This window comes from Meles meles, chromosome 5 (genome assembly GCF_922984935.1).
Source record: "Meles meles chromosome 5, mMelMel3.1 paternal haplotype, whole genome shotgun sequence".
In the NCBI taxonomy this organism is placed as follows: Eukaryota; Metazoa; Chordata; class Mammalia; order Carnivora; family Mustelidae; genus Meles; species Meles meles.
Genome location: NC_060070.1, coordinates 152,893,089 through 152,912,481, shown reverse-complemented (window position 1 = coordinate 152,912,481; position 19,393 = coordinate 152,893,089). Strand labels below are relative to the sequence as shown.

The following is a 19,393-nucleotide window of genomic DNA, read 5'->3' as shown; positions in this document are numbered from 1 at the left end:
TATGGGCGCATTTAGGCCATTCATATTGAGAGTGACTATTGATAGATACGTTTTTATTGACATCGTGTTAACTTTGAAGTCTTTCTTTTTGTAGATTGTTTCTATGTTTCTGTTCAATGATATTCTTAGGATGTTTCCTCTTTTATATAACCCCCCTTAATATTTTCTGCAGTGTCGGCTTGGTGTTTGCATAGTCTTTTAAGCCTTTCCAGTCTTGGAAACTCTTTATTTCTCCATCCATTTTGAATGTCAGTTTTGCTGGATAGAGTATTCTTGGCTGCATGTTCTTCTCATTTAGTGCCCTGAATACATCTTTCCAGTCCTTTCTGGCTTGCCAGGTTTAATCACTGGATTTAAAAGGTGGTGTTTTCAGGTTCTCTCAGAGTATGTGTTTAGTAGTTTTACTACTCTAAGGAAACTCAAATTCCAAACATGTAGCTTTCATAAAGACAGTATCTTAGAGAGGTAATTCTGATGTAATGTTTATATGCAGAGTTACTACCAATATTTTGAATGTAACTGAATTATTTGTATATGTACATTCTAGCTCTTTCTAAAAAAAATTTATTTTTTTATAAACATAATGTATTATTAGCCCCAGGGGAACAGGTCTGTGAATCGTTAGGTTTACACACTTCACAGCTCTCACCATAGCACATACTCTCTCCAATGCCCATAACCCCACCACCCTCTCCCTACCCCCCACCCCGGCCCCCCTCAGTTAGTTTTGTGACATTAAGGGTCTCTTATGGTTTGTCTCCTTCCTGATCTTGTTTCATTTATTTGTTTCATTTATTGTTTCATTTATTCTTTTTCTAATCCCAAAACCCCCCATGTTGCATCTCCACTTCCTCATATCAGGGAGATTATATGATAGTTGTCTTTCTCCGATTGACTTATTTCACTCAGCATAATACCCTTTGGTTCCATCCATGTCATTGCAACTGGCATGATTTCATTTATTTTGATGGCTGCATAGTATTCCATTGTGTATATATATATATATATATATATATATATATATATATAAATATAAATATATAAAGAAGCTGTGGTATATATATATATTATATAATATATATATTATATATATTATATATATATAAGGAATGGATAACAGAGGAATGGATAAAGAAGCTGTGGTATATATATATATTTATAATATATATATAATATATATATAATATATAATATATAATATATATATATTATATATATAATATTTTATATATATATATATATTATATATATATATATATACCACAGCTTCTTTATCCATTCCTGTGTTGATGGACACCTAGGTTCTTTCCATAGTTTGGTTATTGTGGACATTGCTTCTAAAATATTTGGGTGTACATGCCTCTTCGGATCACTACGTTTCTATCTTTAGCGTAAATACCCAGTAGTGTGATTGTGGAGTTGTAGGGTAGCTCTATTTTCAGCTTTTTGAGGAACCTCCATGCTGTTTCCAGAGTGGTTGTACCAGCTTGTATTTCCACCAACAGGGTAGGAGGTTTCCCCTTTCTCCACATCCTCGCCAGGATCTGTCATTTCCTGACTTGTTAATATTAGCCATTCTGAATGGTGTGAGGTGGTATCTCATTGTGGTTTTGATTTGTATTTCCCTGATGCCGAGTGATGTGGAGCACTTTTTCATGTACATTCTAGCTCTTAAATTCCTATCTCTGAACACATTTTTGAGTTTCTTTTGTATTACATTCCATTGCAGGTGAGGTATGTACAAATCCAGTTCTGTAAAACATAAGATACATATTTGCAATAACGTCTCTCCCTCTGTCTGCATCTCCTTCTGATTCTTTTTGATTTGTTCTTCTTCTATTTCCTTCATCCTTATTATCTCTAAACTGTATGTACATACTTAAAGTCCTTTAAGTCCCATTAAGTTCAGACCAAAAGACCTTTCATACCTAAAACCAATGCCAACATGAAGTCCATAATTTCATTTTTCCCATATCACATATTAAAGATTTACTTTTTGTGATGATGTGGAAGTAAACTGCTGTATGTTATGTCAATTTCAATCATTTATTGAAATAGTTACTTTTAGTATGCCACGGCCTGTCTCATAACATGAGAGATCCACCTCCACCAACACCAACTTTTTAAATTTTTTTGAAGGTTTCTTTTAAAAGTTGCTAAACACTTGATTCTGACAGGAAACATGGGCTAACAGAGGATGGAACAGAACAATGGCAGTTCTTTCACTGGGTTTTTCCTACTGGGGTTCTCTGACCGGCCTCAACTGGAGCTAGTCCTCTTTGTGGTCCTCCTGATCTTCTATCTGTTCACTCTGCTGGGAAACACCACCGTCATTGCCTTGTCCTACCTCGACCCACATCTACATACTCCCATGTACTTTTTCCTCTCCAACCTAAGCTTCCTGGACCTGTGTTACACGGCCATCAGTGTCCCGCAACTCCTGGTTCATCTCAGGACAGAAGACAAGTCTATCTCGTTTGGTGGCTGTGCAATTGAACTGTTTGTTTTCTTAGGGTTGGGATTCACAGAATGCATTTTGTTAGGCGTCATGGTGTTTGACCACTATGCAGCCATCTGCAAGCCCCTGCAGTACACCGTGATCATGCACCCTCATCTCTGTGCCCTCATGGCTTCTTCATCATGGTTTATTGGTTTTGGCAACTCCTCAGTGCAGACAGTCCTCATCTTCCTTTTACCACTTTGTGGGAGAATTAAAATAGACCACTTCCTTTGTGAGATACCTCCACTGCTCAAGCTTGTCTGTGTTGACACCACTGTGAATGAGTCTGAGCTTTTCTTTCTTGGTGTTATCATTCTTCTCATACCTGTGACATTAATCATCTTCTCCTATGGTCAGATTGTCAGGGCGATCTTACGAATAAAGTCATCTGCAGGGCAGAGGAAAGCGTTTGGCACATGTGGGTCCCACATCACAGTGGTCTGCCTGTTCTAGGGCATGGCCATCTATGCTTACCTCCAACCCAGCAACAACTACTCCCAGGATCAGGGCAAGTTTCTTTCTCTGTTCTACGCCATCGTCACCCCCACGGTCAACCCCATCATATATACGCTGCGGAACAAGGATGTGACGGGAGCAATTAAGAAGTGCTTTGCAGGAGCCAGGACTCCAGATGACTGGGTGGGGAAGACCCTTTGATGGAACACATCGAATGCCAGAGTGATTAATATGTTTGTGACCTACGTGGATCATCTAAAATTTCCGGTGATAAGTCTCAAGGGAATTTTCTTACCGCATTCTTTTGTGCAAATGAGTACTCAAAATCCAAGTTCATGAATTCACACAACTTCCTGAGATGCTGATTTTTGTTACCAGATCATATGCGTGTATATACATATATGTACATATGTATATATATGACTTTTAGGACATTATTTTATCTGAACAGTACATAACTCAGTTCCTAGTCAATATTCTACAGGTTCTATCTACAATGATGCAGCAAAATTTCAAAGGGGGAAACTTTTAGATCTTCTCTTTGTACCATTTTGTAAATTTTTTGATCCAGGTATCAACTGATCAAGGCTTTCTATCACACATCTGCCCTAGGCCCAAGGCAATTTGAATGCAGGGACACATGAAAGTAAGAGAAATGATCTCTGTTTCCCAGGAAATCCCATGTTCCGTGGAGCTTACTCATTTTCACCTGGAGAAAACTTAAAGAAATAAATAAAATATACATGAGCTATTAAAGATCTCTGTGTGTTTAAGCTTTATAGATAGCCATCTCATTATGAAATAACTGTCACACAGTTCTGAATTCTGCACACAGCCCAGTGCAGGTAGATGTGTTTGTGTCTGGGACTGGACACATATGTATAATAACTCTACTGTTCCCTATCCTGACAGCTAACGAGCTTCCCCAGGGCCTTGAACCCCTGAGCTGGCCATGCTCATACCAAGTGATGTTGCTGCACAGACAGCATGTGGAGGCTGGAAATGACACCCAGGGGAGGTTATGCACATGGTCATGTTCTCTCTGTATCACTAAGAACATCACAGTATTCTTACTTGACACCATAGTGATTCTTCATGTATGCCAGTAGGAAAACAGTTCTGTACGCTTTTGATCCCTGATGGTGACAAATATCCTGCTTTCCGTTATATTTCAGCCACATCCTGACAGTTATATCCAAATGCTCACTTTCAAGTCCCTCAAGTGAACTGTCTTTGGTGCAAAACCTTCAAGGTCTCATGACATTACAAAGCCTATTGTACTGGGAAAACAAGTCCTTCTCTGCTCTTAAGGACACAGAGAACCTGGGGCAAAATATTTATTTCCTTTAAGTGAATGTGTGAGTGGCATTTGGATGTTTAAAACTCATGGAAATAAGTTATAGAGAACAAAGTTCTCTGGGATCCATGCCAAAATAAAAACGAAATCAGTTAAGAGACCAAAGAGAAGTTCAGGATTGTTCGGTGACATTTTTCTAATGTTAGGAATCTGCTCCCCATGGTGTCCATGCCTTGTCTGTAACTGTCTCCAGGGTTGTGTAAATTGCCACCAGTATTATTTGGACCATTTCCGTCTGCGTATTCACCAGTAAGTGTGGCATAGCTGTGCACCTGTACCCAAGGCTTGGCTAAGTTATTTATTCCATCTATGTTTAGCCCCTGGAGGTCAGGAGGATCATGATGCTCTAGAGCAAGTCCTGGGTTCTTCCAGCTCTTCTGCTTTCTGAGGAACACAGGGCGCACCCCATCAGATCAGTTAGTGATGGCAGAGACCCAGAATATCAGTAGGACTCACATGAAGAACAATTTTTAACAGCAGGTGATTCATTACCAGGTAGCGAAGGATACCAAGTAACAAGAGTGCATGCAGGAGGCCCCAGAGCCATCAGACACAGCTTGGCAGACCCCTTCACTGCAACAGAAATCCTTTTTCTTCTCAAATGTGAGACCGAAGTAGTGTGGTACCAGTCAGCACAGAGAAGGCCTGGGGGGATTCACACATTTTGTGTCCCTACATTCATAGCCCTGTCCTGGCTTTAGGACTGTCATTTATAGGCATATCTGCAGTGTGTAGAGTGTAGGTTCTAAGCAGCCCCTCTGCATCGTGCAGGAATCACTACTAGGTCAGAAATCACAGCACAGCCAGCCCTGTCAGACTCTCATGTCGCTGAGAGTCTGTGCATTTCAGTTACTGTTTGCCCGAGTTCTGCTCTCTCCAGGCTCACTGAGGAGGGAGGAACAGGTTATAGGTCCCTGTGAGTCCTTTCCTTTAGCTGGCTTTTCAGATGCTTGTCTTATAATACATGTGAGATCTTCTTTCTTCCCTGTGGTATTGCAGCATATTTCAGAACCAGCTGTTCAGACTCTGGAACCACTGTGCATGGAAACATGGTTTGGTGGGAAGGTAGGCTATGTGTCAGTGCAGAAATGAGTGCTTCTCAGAGGGGTCAGGGGATGGGGTCCCTGAGATGGTCTAGGTATGGGACATTTGCTTTGGGGAGGGAGACAGTTCCTTCATCCCCCCCAGGGTTCTTCCACTTGTTTTGAAGTTAAATTGGTAAGAGCACAGTTAAGAGGAGAAAAACTCTGATGGTTTATTACTTGAACATGGAATCTCAATGATGAAATTGAGACCCAAAGAAATGACCAAGGCAGACAGTTATTATACCTCTTATACAGAGGCAAGAAATGTGTGCGGAATTGACAGGATAATGGAAATACATGTTTGGGAGCTTTATTTAGGAAGGAATTCTAATTGGAATTTGGGCTGAGGTATCCGATTCCTAGAAAAGTAGCAAGGTTTATTTCTATAGCTTTCTCAACCCTAAGGTCCCTACCCATGGTGTCAGGATGTCTTTTTCTTCTTCATCCTGGTCAGGCTCCTTTCATGGGGAGATGTGTTTCCTGCTTTCAGGAGGACACAGGACAGTGTGATGTCCTTGCACCTGCTGTTTCTGAAGTAGCTTCCATTCAAGATAGTCAATATGACCTAGAGGTGCATTTTGGGATCTGCCCTGGGCCTCTACCTTTACCATACACTCTATGCTTTCTAAAAACTTAATTCCATTGATTTACACTGATGGGTGGATTTATTTTAACCATTCAGAACTGAGCGCTGGGTATGATACATAAACAATGACTCTTGGAACACTGAAAAATTTAAATTAAATTAAAAGAAAGCAATGTCAAGTAAAAAAGAAATCTATGAGGTCTTTAAGAAGTGTAAGTTCTTCTGATAAAGCAATATTTCTGAGGACAGTTTTAAGCTCTTTTGAGAATGATGTTTGCTGGTCAGTTCTTGACCTGTGTCTTTCGTCTCAGTGATCATCCTGGACGTTTTTGTTCCTTAGGAGTTTATTTATTTGTGTCAGAGAGAGAGAGAGAGAGGGAGAGAGATCACAGCACAAGCAGCAGAGGGAGAAGTGTGCTTCCTGCTGAGGAAGGAGCCTGATGATGGACTTGATCCCAGGTCCCCGGGATTATGACCTGAGCTGAAGGCAGATGCTTAATGTCTGAGCCACCCAGACATCCCGCATCCTGCACATTTTTAATGGGTGGATTATTTAGGATCCTCATGGTCAATGCGACGTCATAATCAATTGTCAAAGCCATTCCAGGAGCTCCCCCTGATTCTGTGTAACAGGTCATAAACAGTGCTTTCCAGGTGTTTTTAAGTCCCCATTTCAACCATGTGGAAATATTGAAATAGTTTTGCAAGATTCTTTTCAGAAAACTTCTTTATTAACATACGGAAATGAGAACTCTGTTTTTTGTCTTTAAAGGAAGTATCTTGGCTACAATCTGTGTTTTAGCATGAAACCACCTTCTCTCTGATTCATTGTCTTTCTTGGAAAACCATCATATACTTCCCAAAGAATGTTTCTTCTCAAATGCCACCACGACTGGTTACATTCTGACTTGCATTTAGATTGATGTAACATATATATTAGTACATTATCACACACACACATGGATATGCACTTGCACAAATAAATGTATTCCACTTACTGTCTCTTGTAGGTCAATCTCTGAACCCTTTTGGGAAGTTGAATAGTAGAAGAAATGATGTTTCCTTTAGTTTGTACTACTTTGAAGTGACAGGATTATAAATGATGCATTTCCAATGCATTCTGAAATGTATACAAATATACCCAAGTATGTGTGGTAACAGTATATTCCTGCAGGTAACATTGCAAAGGAAACAACCATTTACCAGGAGGTGGTGGGACAAGTGCTGTTGACAAATTCCACACTAGAAAAGAGCTGAATAGGACAAACTATGCTCTTTTTGTTGTCATAAAAGATATACATAAGTAAATAAGTTTAGATACGACATTCTTTCATTCTCTGGATTTAAATTTCAATCAGAAAGAGTGGGCTGTGTTTTTACATTGGATAATTCTAGAAAATCTCATTTAATAACTTTGTGGAAAGATTTTTTAAAAACTTACTCTTATTTTTTAAGATTTTATGTATTTGAGAGAGAGCAAGAGCGCATGAATTTGGAGCGGAGCAGCAGAGGAGAGGGAGAGGGAGAAGCAGAGTCCCCACTGTGCAAGGAACAGAATGTGGGGCTCCAACCCTGGACCTTGAGATCATGACCTGAGTCGAAGTCAGATGTTAAACTGACTGAGCCACCCAGTGGCACTGAAGGGCAGACTGTGAGAGAAAACCTTAAGCAGAATCTGGCTTGAGTGTGAAGCCTGACTCGGGGCTTGATCTCAGTGCCCTGAGAACACAACCTGAGCCCAAAGCAGGAGTCTGACTCTCAAACAATTTTGACACCTAGGAGCCCCCATAAGGAGATTTTTGCATTAAGTAGCAGGAAAAATCTGACTTTAGGGAACAAATAAGAAGTGGGATGAAAAAATTGAATGATATATCTTGTATTTATTTATTTTCTCCCCAGATATACTAATATAGAACTGACATGTAACATTGAGCAAATTTTAGGAGTAGAAAATGTGAATATATACCAATAACAAAACTGTTACCACCCTAGGGTTAGTCAAAACTCCATCTCATCACATAATTACCCTTTTTTTCTTTGTGGTGAGCACAATTGAGACCTACTCTCAGCCACTTTCAAGTCTCTAATACAATCACAGTAACTCTGTGCACCATGGAACATGCGGTGTATTAGCTCCCCAGGACTTCCATGTGATAAGTGGTAGTCGGTTCCCTTTACACAACATCTCCCATTCCTCCTCCACTCAGCCGCTGGTAACCACATTTCTACTCTCTGTACCTACAGGTTCAGGTTACATGCCCTCCTTAATACCCAGCACCTGGCTCCCCCAACCTCCCAACCCTGCCCCTTCAAAACCCTCAGGTTGTTTTTCAGAGTCCATAGTCTCTCAGGGTTCATCTCCCCTAACAATTTCCCTCAACTCCCTTCTCCTCTCCATCTCCTCATGTCCTCCATGTTATTTGTTTTGCTCGACAATTACGTGTCACCATATCATAATTGACGCTCTCTGCTTGACTTATTTCACTCAGCGTAATCTCTTCCAGTCCCGTCCATGTTGCTACAAAAGTTGGGTACTCATCCTTTCTAATGGAGGCATAATACTCCATAGTATATATGGACCACATCCTCCTTATCCATTCGTCTGTTGAAAGGCATCTTGGTTCTTTCCACATTTTGGCGACTGTGGCCATTTCTGCTATAAACATTTTTGGGTACAGATGGCCCTTTTTTCACTACAAATGTATGTTTGGGATAAATACCTAGTAGTGTAATTGCAGGGTCATAGGGAATCTCTATTTTTAATTTCTTGAGGAATCTCCACACTGTTCTCCAAAGTAGCTGCACCAACTTGCATTCCCACCAACAGTGTAAGAGGGTTCCCCTTTCTCCACATCCTCTCCAACACACGTTGTTTTCTGTCTTGCTAATTTTGGCCATTAACTGGTGTAAGGTGGTATCTCAAAGTGGTTTCAGGAGCATTTTTTTAAAGATTTTTTTATTTATTTGAGAGAGAGACAATGAGAGAGAGCATGAGAGGGGAGAAAGTCAGAGGGAGAAGCAGACTCTCCAAGGAGCAGGGAGCCCGATGCGGGACTCGATCCCAGTACTTTGGGATTATGACCTGAGCTGAAGGCAGTTGCCCAACCAACTGAGCCACCCAGGCGCCCCTCAGGAGCATTTTTTTAAGAAGACTGTTTCCCCATGAACATTCTTGACTCTGTTGTCAAATGTTCATTGTCTATATGTGGGTGGGTTTATGTCTGACTTCTTTAGTCAGTTCGTTTGCTGTATGTGTCTGTTTCTTCCTCCAGTACCATACTGTTTTCACACTAGAGCTTTAACATGTAGTTTGAATCAGGATGTGGGATGCCTACTGCTTTGTTCTTCTCAGTTGTGGTGGCTTTGGTAATTGGGAACTTTTGTAGTTCCATACAGGTTTTAGGATTTTTTTTTTTCTCTGTGAAAAATGCCAATCAAATATTGATAGGGAATTCATTGAATCTGTAATGGTTTTAAGTAGAGTCGACATTTTAGCCATTTGAATTCTTTCTTTTCATGAACATTAGATATATTAATTGTTCAATTTCATTCATGAATATCTTGTATTTTGAAGTGTACAGATCGTTTTCCTCCTTAGATCAGTTTATTCCTTATTTTTTTTTTTAGTTTATATGCTGTTGTGAATGAGATAAAAATTCCTTTCCCTTCTTTTGTTGTTTTCATATAGAAAAGCAACTCATTTCTATATGTTGAATTTCTGTTTTATAACTTTACTAAGCTTGTTGATAAGTTCTAACAGTGTTTTGGTTGTGTCTAGGATTTTTCTGTATATAAGATTGTATCATTTCCAAAGAAAGATGATTATTCTTAAAAAAAAATTGACTGCCATTTTCTTTCTTTCTTTCTTTCTTTCTTTCTTTCTTTCTTTCTTTCTTTCTTTCTTTTTTTGCGAGATTGCTGAGGCTAGCACTTCCTGTCTATGTTCTGCAAGATTAGTGAAGTTGGCATCTTTCTCTTGTTCCTGATCTTGGAGAAAAAGCTTCCAACCTTTTACCATAGTGTATGTTAGGCATGGGTTTGCCACATATGGCCTCTATTACCTTGAGACATAATCCTTCTACACCTAATTTGTTGAGTCTGTTTACCATGGAAAGTTGTTGTGTTTTGTTAAATGCTTTTTTGGGATCTATTGAGATAATCAGAATGTCTTTCCTTTAAAAAATATTTATTAACTTATATTATTATGTTCAATTACCCAACATATAGTACATCATTAATTTTTGATGTAGTGTTCAGCAATACATTAGTTGTGTATAACACACAGTGCTCATCACATGTGCCCTCCTTAATACCCATCACCTAATTTCTCTATCCTTGCAACCCCTTTCCTCTGTAAACCTCAATTTGTTTCCCAGAGTCCAGAGACTCTCATGGTTTGTTTCCATCTCTGATTTCTTCCCATTCAGGTTTCCCTCCCTTCCCCTAGGGTATTCTGCTTTATTCCTTATGTTCCACATGTGAGTGAAACCATGTGATAATTGTCTTTCTCTGCTTGACTAATTTCACTTAGCATAATCCCCTCCAGTTCCATCCATGTTAATGCAAATAGTAGGTATTCATCCTTTTGGATGGCTGAGTAATTGTCTATCGATTATATGAGACACATCTTCTTACCCATTCATCTGTTGAAGGACATCTCAGCTCCTTCTATAGTTTGTTGCTGCAGATGTTACTGCTATGAACACTGGGGTACACGTGCCCCATTGTTTCCTCTACAACTGTATCTTAGGTAAATACCTAGTAGTGCAATTGCTGGGTCTTAATGTAGCTTTTTGTCAAAGTCTTGAGGAAACTCCATACTGTTTTCCAGAGTGGTTATACCAGCTCTCATTCCCACCAACAGTGGAAGAGGGTTCCCTTTTCTCCATATCCTTGCCAATTTTTGTTTTCTGTCTTGTTAATTTTTTCCATTCTGACTGACATAAGGTTGTATCTCATTATGATTTTGATTTGTATTTCCCTGGTGGCTAGTGATATTCAACATATTTTCATGTGTCTGTTGCCATTTGTATGTCTTCTTTGGAGAATTGTCTGTTCATGTCTGCTGCCCATTTCTTGGTGAGATTATTTGTTTTTTGGGTGTTGAATTTTCGAAATTCTGTATAGATGTTGGATACTAGCCCTCGATCTGTAATGTCATTTGCAAATATCTTCTCCCATTCCGTGGGTTGTCTCTTAGTTATGTTGACTATTTCCTTTGCTGTGCAGAAGCTTTTTATCTTGATAAAATCCCAAATTTCATTTTTGCTTTTGTTTCCCTTGCCTGTATTTTAATCTCTTAAAAGATTTTATTTATTTATTTACCAGAAAGAGAAAGAGTGAGAGAGAGAGAGCGAGCACAATCAGGAGGAGCAGCAGTCAGAGGGAGAAGCAGGTGACCTTCTGAGCAAGGAGCCTGATGTGGGACTTTTTTTTGTTTGTTTGTTTATATATTTATTTATTTATTTTCAGTGTAACAGTATTCATTCGTTTTGCGCCACACCCAGTGCTGCATGCAATACATGCCCTCTCCATTACCCACCACCTGGTTCCCTAACCTCCCACCCCCCGTCCCTTGAAATACCTCAGGTTGTTTTTCAGAGTCCTTAGTCTCTCATGGTTCATCTCCCCTTCCAATTTCCCTCAACTTCCTTCTCCTCTCCATCTCCCCATGTCCTCCATGTTCTCTGTTATGCTCCACACATAAGTGAAACCATATGATACTTGACTCTCTCTGCTTGACTTATTTCGCTCAGCATAATCTCTTCCAGTGCTGTCCATATTGCTACAAAAGTTTGGTATTCATCCTTTCTGATGGAGGCATAATACTCCATCGTGTATATATACCACCTGATGTGGGACTTAATGCCAGGATTCTGGGATCATGAATCATGATCTGAACCAAAGGCAGATGCTTAACTAACTGAGCCATCCAGACATCCCTTCCCTTGCCTTTAGAGACGTGTCTTGCAAGAATTTGCTGTGGTCTATGTCAAAGAAGTTCTCTTCTAGGATTTTGATAGATTCCTGTCTCACATGGAGGTCTTTCATCCAGTTTGAATTTATCTTTCTGTGTGGTGTTCAGTTTCATTCTTCTGCATGTGGCTGTCAATTTTCCCCTTTATTCAACAGACTGTCTTTTTTAAATTAATTTTTTTATTTTTAAAATTTATTTTATTATTTTTATTTTTTTATAAACATGTAATATATTATTAGGCCCAGGGGTACAGGTCTGTGAATCGCCAGGTTTACACACTTCCATAGCATTGACCATAGGACATACCCTCCTCAATGTCCATCACCCCACCACCCTTTCCATATCCACCTCCCCCACGCAACCCTCAGTTTGTTTTGTGAGATTAAGAGTCTCTTCTGGTTTGTCTCCCTCCCAATCCCATCTTGTTTCATTTATTCTTTTCCCACCCTCCAAACTGCCCATGTTGCATCTCCACTTCCTCATATCAGGGAGGTCTTATGATAATTATCTTCCTCTAATTGACTTATTTTGCTCAGCATAATACCTTCTAGTTTCACCCACGTGGTCGCAAATGGCAAGATTTCATTTCTTTTGATGATGGCATAGTATTCCATTGTATATATATACCACATCTTCTTTATCCATTCATCTGTTGATGGACATTTAGGTTCTTTCCATACTTTGGCTATTGTGGACATTGCTGCTATAAACATTTGGGTGCACATGCCCCCTGGGGTCACTACGTTTGTATCTTTAAGGTAAATACCCAGTAATGCAATTGATGGATTGTAGGGTAGCTCTATTTTCAACGTTTTGAGGAACCTCCATGCTATTTTCCAGAGTGGTTGTACCAGCTTGGTTTCCCACCAAGAGGGTAGAAGGGTTTCCATTTTCTCCACATCCTCACCAGCATCTGTCATTTTCTGACTTCTTAATTTTAGCCATTCTGACTGGTGTGAGGTGGTATCTCATTGTGGTTTTGATTTGTATTTCCCTAGTGCTGAATGATGTGGAGCACTTTTTCATGTGTCTGTTGGCCATTTAGATGTCTTCTTTGCAGAAATGTCTGTTCATGTCCTCTGCCCATTTCTTGATTAGATTATTTGTTCTTTGGGTGTTGAGTTTGCTAAGCTCTTTATACATTTTGGATACTAGCTAGCCCTTTATCTGATATGTCTTTTGCAAATATCTTCTCCCATTCTGTCAGTTGTCGTTTGGTTTTGTTAACTGTTTCCTTTGCTGTGCAAAAGCTTTTGATCTTGATGAGGGAGGACCAAAATTATTAATCATAACATATAGGAAGGGAGAAACAGATAATGACATAATAATGGTAGGGACTTCATTATTCTAATTTTATAATGGATAAATTATTCTGAGAAAATATAAACATGAAAGTATTGGATTTGAGCCAAACTTTCAAGTAAAAATGTTAACAGATATGCACGGAACATACCATCCAACAGCAGGAGAATACACATTCTTGTGAAGCACATCAGGAACATTGTCCAGGATAGATGAAAAGAGAATTACAAAATAAGAGTTAAGAAATTGAAGAAGACTGAAGTCATGCAAGTAACTCACTTTTTTAATCCTAGTGTTATGAAAAAAAATCAAGAAGCAAAGGAAAGCAGGAAAATGTACACTTTTGTGGAAATTGAAAACCACACTTCCCCAGCACCAATGGGTGAAAGAAGACATCAAAGGGAAATCGACATATTTTGAAAAAATAAAAATATCAACACTACTTATGAAAATATGAGATGCTAGAAACGCAATTCTTCAAGGAAAGTTTACTGCAATAAAAGCCTACACTAGGAATGAAAAAATAACCCACTTTTACTCTTCAAGGAACTGAAGGAACAAACTCAGCTTAAAGTGAGCAGAAGGAAAGAAATAACAAAGCTCTGAGCAGAGGTAAGTGAAATAGAGCCCAGTAAAACAATAGCAGAATCAACCTGGAATGAAGAAGAGATGAGAACTTAGGGAACAAATGGTCTTTGATTGAGGTCATCAGAGGGAAGTTGGGTAAGGTTCATTCTAGTTGGTAAATATTATGAGTACCAAAACCAGGGACACTTTTGTGGCTCAGTTAGTTAAGTGTCTGACTTCTGGTTTCAGTTCCAGGCTTGACCTCAGGGTCATGAGTTCAGGTCCCGAGTTGGGCTCCTGGATGGGCCTGAAGACTACTAAAAAGAAGAAAAACTGTTCAGGGGAAGCTAAGATGGTGGCATAGGAAGAAAACTGTAAGCTGGTATAGTAGAGTTTGAAGTCCAGGATTGTGATGCCACCAACATTGGCTTTCTTTTTCAATATTCCTTTGGCTATTCAAGGTCTTTTCTGGTTCCATATAAATTTTAGGATTATTTGTTCCATTTCCTTGAAAAAATGTATGGTATTTTGATAGGGATTGCATTAAATGTGTAGATTGCTTTAGGTGGCATAGACATTTTCACAATATTTATTCTTCCAGTCAATGAGCATGGAACATTTTTCCATTTCTTTGTGTCTTCCTCAATTTCTTTCATGAGTACTTCATAGTTTTCTACATACAGATTCTTAGCCTCTTTGGTTAGGTTTATTCCTAGGTATCTTAGAGTTTTGGGTGCAATTGTAAATGGGATTGACTCCTTAATTTCTCTTTCAACTGTCTTCTTGTTGTTGTACAGAAATGCTACTGATTTCTGTGCATTGATTTTATATCCTGACACTTTACTGAATTCCTGTACAAGTTCTAGCAGTTTTGGAGTGGAGTCTTTTGGGTTTTCCACATATAGTATCATATCATCTGCGAAGAGTGATAGTTTGACTTCTTCTTTACCAATTTGGATGCCTTTAATTTCCTTTTGTTGTCTGATTGCTGAGGCTAGGACTTCTAGTACTATGTTGAATAGCAGTGGTGATAATGGACATCCCTGCCGTGTTCCTGACCTTAACGGAAAATCTGTCAGGTTTTCTCCATTGAGAATCATATTTGCAGTGGGTTTTTCATAGATGGCTTTGATAATATTGAGGTATGTGCCCTCTATCCCTACACTTTGAAGAGTTTTGATCAGGAAGGGACGCTGTACTTTGTCAAATGCTTTTTCAGCATCCATTGAGAGTATCATATGGTTCTTGTTCTTTCATTTATTAATGTGTTGTATCACACTGATTGATTTGCGGATGTTGAACCAACCTTTCATCCCTGGAATAAATCCCACTTGGTCGTGGTGAATAATCCTTTTAATGTGCTGTTGAAGCCTATTGGCTAGTATTTTGGTGAGAATTTTTGCATCTGTGTTCATCAAGGTTATTGGTCTGTAATTCTCTTTTTTGGTGGGATCCTTGTCTGGTTTTGGGATCAAGGTGATGCTGGCCTCATAAAATGAGTTTGGAAGTTTTCCTTCCATTTCTATTTTTTAGAACATTTTCAGGAGAATAGGAATGAGTTCTTCTTTAAATGTTTGGTAGAATTCCCCTGGGAAGCCGTCTGGCCCTGGGCTTTTGTTTGTTTGGAGATTTTTGATGACTGTTTCAATCTCCTTACTGGTTATTGGCCTTTTCAGGTTTTCTATTTCTTCCTGGTTCAGTTGTGGTTGTTTATATGTCTCTCAGAAGGCATCCATTTTTTCCAGATTGTCAAATTTGTTAGCGTAGAGTTGCTCATAGTATGTTCTTATAATTGTCTGTATTTCTTTGGTGTTAGTTGTGATCTCTCCTCTTTCATTCATGATTTTATTTATTTGGGTCCTTTCTGTTTTCTTTTTGATAAGTCTGGCCAGGGACAACTCAATCTTATTAATTCTTTCAAAGAACCAGCTCCTAGTTTCATTGATTTGTTCTATTTTTTTTTTGTTATTTACAGCATAACAGTGTTCATTGTTTTGGCATCACACCCAGTGCTCCATGCAGTACGTGCCCTCCCTATTACCCACCACCTGGTTCCTCAACCTTCCACCCCTCGCTCCTTCAAAATCCTCTGTTTGTTTTTCAGAGTCCATAGTCTCTCATGGTTCATCTCCCCTTCCAGTTTCCCTCAACTCCCTCTCCTCTCTATATCTCCATGTCCTCCGTGTTCTTTGTTATGCTCCACAAATAAGTGAGACCATATGATACTTGACTCTCTCTGCTTGACTCATTTCATTCAGCATAATCTCTTCCAGTCCTGTCGATGTTGCTACTAAAGTTGGGTATCCTTTCTGATGGAGGCATAATACTCCATTGTGTATATGGACCACATCTTCCTTATCCATTCATCTGTTGAAGGGCATCTTGGTTCTTTCCACAGTTTGGCGACCGTAGCCATTGCTGCAATAAACATTGGGGTAGAGATGGCCCTTCTTTTCACTACATCTGTATCTTTGGGGTAAATGCCCAGCAGTGCAATTGCAGGATCATAGGGATGCTCTATTCTTAATTTCTTCAGGAATCTCCACACTGTTCTCCAAAGTGGCTGCACTAACTTGCATTCCCACCAACAGAGGATGGACCTTCTGCAACAGAGCTAATGGCTATCGACATAGACAATGTGTCGGAAAAGGAATTCAGACTAACAATTATCCAGGCAATAGCTAGGTTGGAGAAAGCCATGGATGACCAAACAGAATTGATTAGGGCAGAATTGAAAGCCACCAGGGATGATGTTCACAATGTTAGGGCAGAACTGAAAGCCACCAGGGATGATGTTCAAAATGCTCTCAATGAGTTCCAATCTAATCTAAATTCTCTAAAAGCTAGGGTAACTGAGACAGAAGATAGAATTAGTGATCTGGAGGACAAATAGATAGAGAGAAAGGATCAGGAGGAAGCCTGGAACAAACAGCTCAGAAGACACGAAAACAGAATCAGGGAAATAAACGATGCCATGAAACGTTCTAACGTCAGAATTATTGGAATCCCTGAAGGGGAGGAAAAAGAAAGAAGTCTAGAAGATAGAGTGGAAGAAGTTGTCTATGAAAACTTTCCCAATCTCACGAATGGAACCAAAGTTCATGTACTAGAGGCAGAAAGATTTCCTCCCAAGATTTTAGATTCTCGAAAGTCCTCACGACACCTTATAGTTAGAATGTGGAATTATGTTTCAAGAGAGACCCTCTTAAAAGGAGCTAGGACAAAGAGGCTCCTTACATACAGAGGAAAGCCCATTAGAATAACGTCAGACCTTTCCACAGGGACCTGGCAAGCCAGGAAGTGCTTGCAAAGTATATTCAGAGTACTAAATGAGAAGAACATGTTCTATTGGTTTTTTTTTTTTTTTTGGTTTCTATTTCATTGATTTCTGCTCTGATCTTTATGATTTCTCTTCTCCTGCTGCGTTTAGGGTTTCTTTCTTGTTCTTTCTCCAACTCCTTTAGGTGTAGGATTACGTTGTGTACTTGAGACCTTTCTTGTTTCTTGAGAAAGGCTTGTACCGCTATATATTTTCCTCTCAGGACTGCCTTTGCTGTATCCCACAGATTTTGAACCATTGTGTTTTCATTATAATTTGTTTCCATGAATTTTTCCAATGCTTCTTTAATTTCCTGGTAGACCCATTCATTCTTTAGAAGGATGCTGTTTAGTCTCCATGTATTTGGGTTCTTTCCAGCTTTCCTCTTGTGATTGAGTTCTAGCTTCAGAGCATTGTGGTCTGAAAATATGCAGGGAATGATCCCAATCTTTTGATACCGGTTGAGACCTGATTTAGGACCCAGGATGTGATCTGTTCTGGAGAATGTTCCATGTATACTAGAGAAGAATCTGTATTGTGTTGCTTTGGGATGAAATATTCTGAATATATCTGTGATGTCTATCTGGTCCAGTGTCATTTAAGGTCATTTAAGGTCATTTAAGGCCTTTATTTCCTTGTTGATCTTTTGTTTGGATGATCTGTCCATTTCAGTGAGGAGAGTGTTAAAGTCCCCTAGTATTATTGCATTATTATTGATGTGTTTCTTTGATTTTGTTATTAATTGGTTGATATAGTTGGCTGCTCCCACGTTAGGGGCATAGATATTTAAAATTGTTAGATCTTCTTGTTGGACAGACCCTTTGAGTAGGATATAGTGTCCTTCCTCATCTCTTATTATAGTCTTTGGCTTAAAATCTAATTGATTTGATATAAGGATTGCCACCCCAGCATTCTTCTGATGCCCATTAGTATGGTAAATTGTTTTCCACCCCCTCACTTTAAATCTGGAGGTGTCTTCGCGTCTAAAATGAGTTTCTTGTAAGCAACATACTGATGGGTTTTGTTTTTTTATCCATTCTGATACCCTGTGTCTTTTGATTGGGACATTTAGCCCATTCACATTCAGGGTAAATATTGAGATATATGAATTTATTGCCATTGTATTGCCTGTATGGTGACTGTTACTGTATATTGTCTGTGTTTCTTTCTGATCTACTACTTTTAGGCTTTCTCTTTGCTTGGAGGACCCCTTTCAATATTTCCTGTAGAGCTGGTTTGGTGTTTGCAAATTCTTTCAGGTTTTGTTTGTCCTGGAAGCTTTTTATCTCTCCCTCTATTTTCAATGATAGCCTAGCTGGATAGAGTATTCTTGGTTGCATGTTTTTCTCGTTTAGTGCTCTGAATATATCATGCCAGCTCTTTCTGGCTTGCCAGGTCTCTGTGGATAAGTCTGCTGCCAATCTAATATTTTTACCATTGTATGTTACAGACTTCTTTTTCCGGGCTGCTTTCAGGATTTTCTCTTTGTCACTAAGACTTGTAAATTTTACTATCAGGTGACGGGGTGTGGACCTATTCTTGTTGATTTTGAGGGAGTTCTCTGAACCTCCTGGATTTTGATGCTTGTTCCCTTTGCCATATTAGGGAAATTCTTTCCAATAATTCTCTCCAATAGACCTTCTGCTCCCCTCTCTGTTTCTTCTTCTTCTGGAATCCCAATTATTCTATTGTTGTTTCATTGTATGGTGTCACTTATCTCTCAAATTCTCCCCTCGTGGTCCAGTAGCTGTTTGTCCCTCTTTTGCTCAGCTTCTTTATTCTGTGTCATTTGGTCTTCTATATCACTAATTCTTTCTTCTGCCTCATTTATCCTAGCAGTGAAAGCCTCCATTTTTGATTGCACCTCATTAATAGCTTTTTTGATTTCAACTTGGTTAGATTTATTTTTTTTAATTTCTCCAGAAAGGGCTTTTATATCTCCAGAGAGGTTTTCTCTAATATCTTCCATGCCTTTTCCGAGCCCAGCTAGAACCTTCAGAATCGTCATTTTGAACTCTAGATCTGACATATTACCAATGTCTGTATTGATTAGGTCCCTAGCCTTCAGTACTGCCTCTTGTTCTTTTTTTTGTGGTGAATTTTTCTGCCTTGTCATTTTGTCCAGATAAGAGTATATGAAGGATCAAATAAAATACTAAAAGGGTGGCAAAGACCACAGAAAAATGCGCTGTAACCAAATCAGAAGAGACCCCAAATCGTGAGGGGGAGAAAGGGGATAAAAAG

General features: G+C 39.2%; 1 pseudogene; it reads left to right on the top strand.

The window, feature by feature from the left end:
* Positions 1–2,197: 2,197 nt before the first annotated feature.
* Positions 2,198–3,135, top strand: LOC123941273 (annotated as a pseudogene).
* Positions 3,136–19,393: the final 16,258 nt, after the last annotated feature.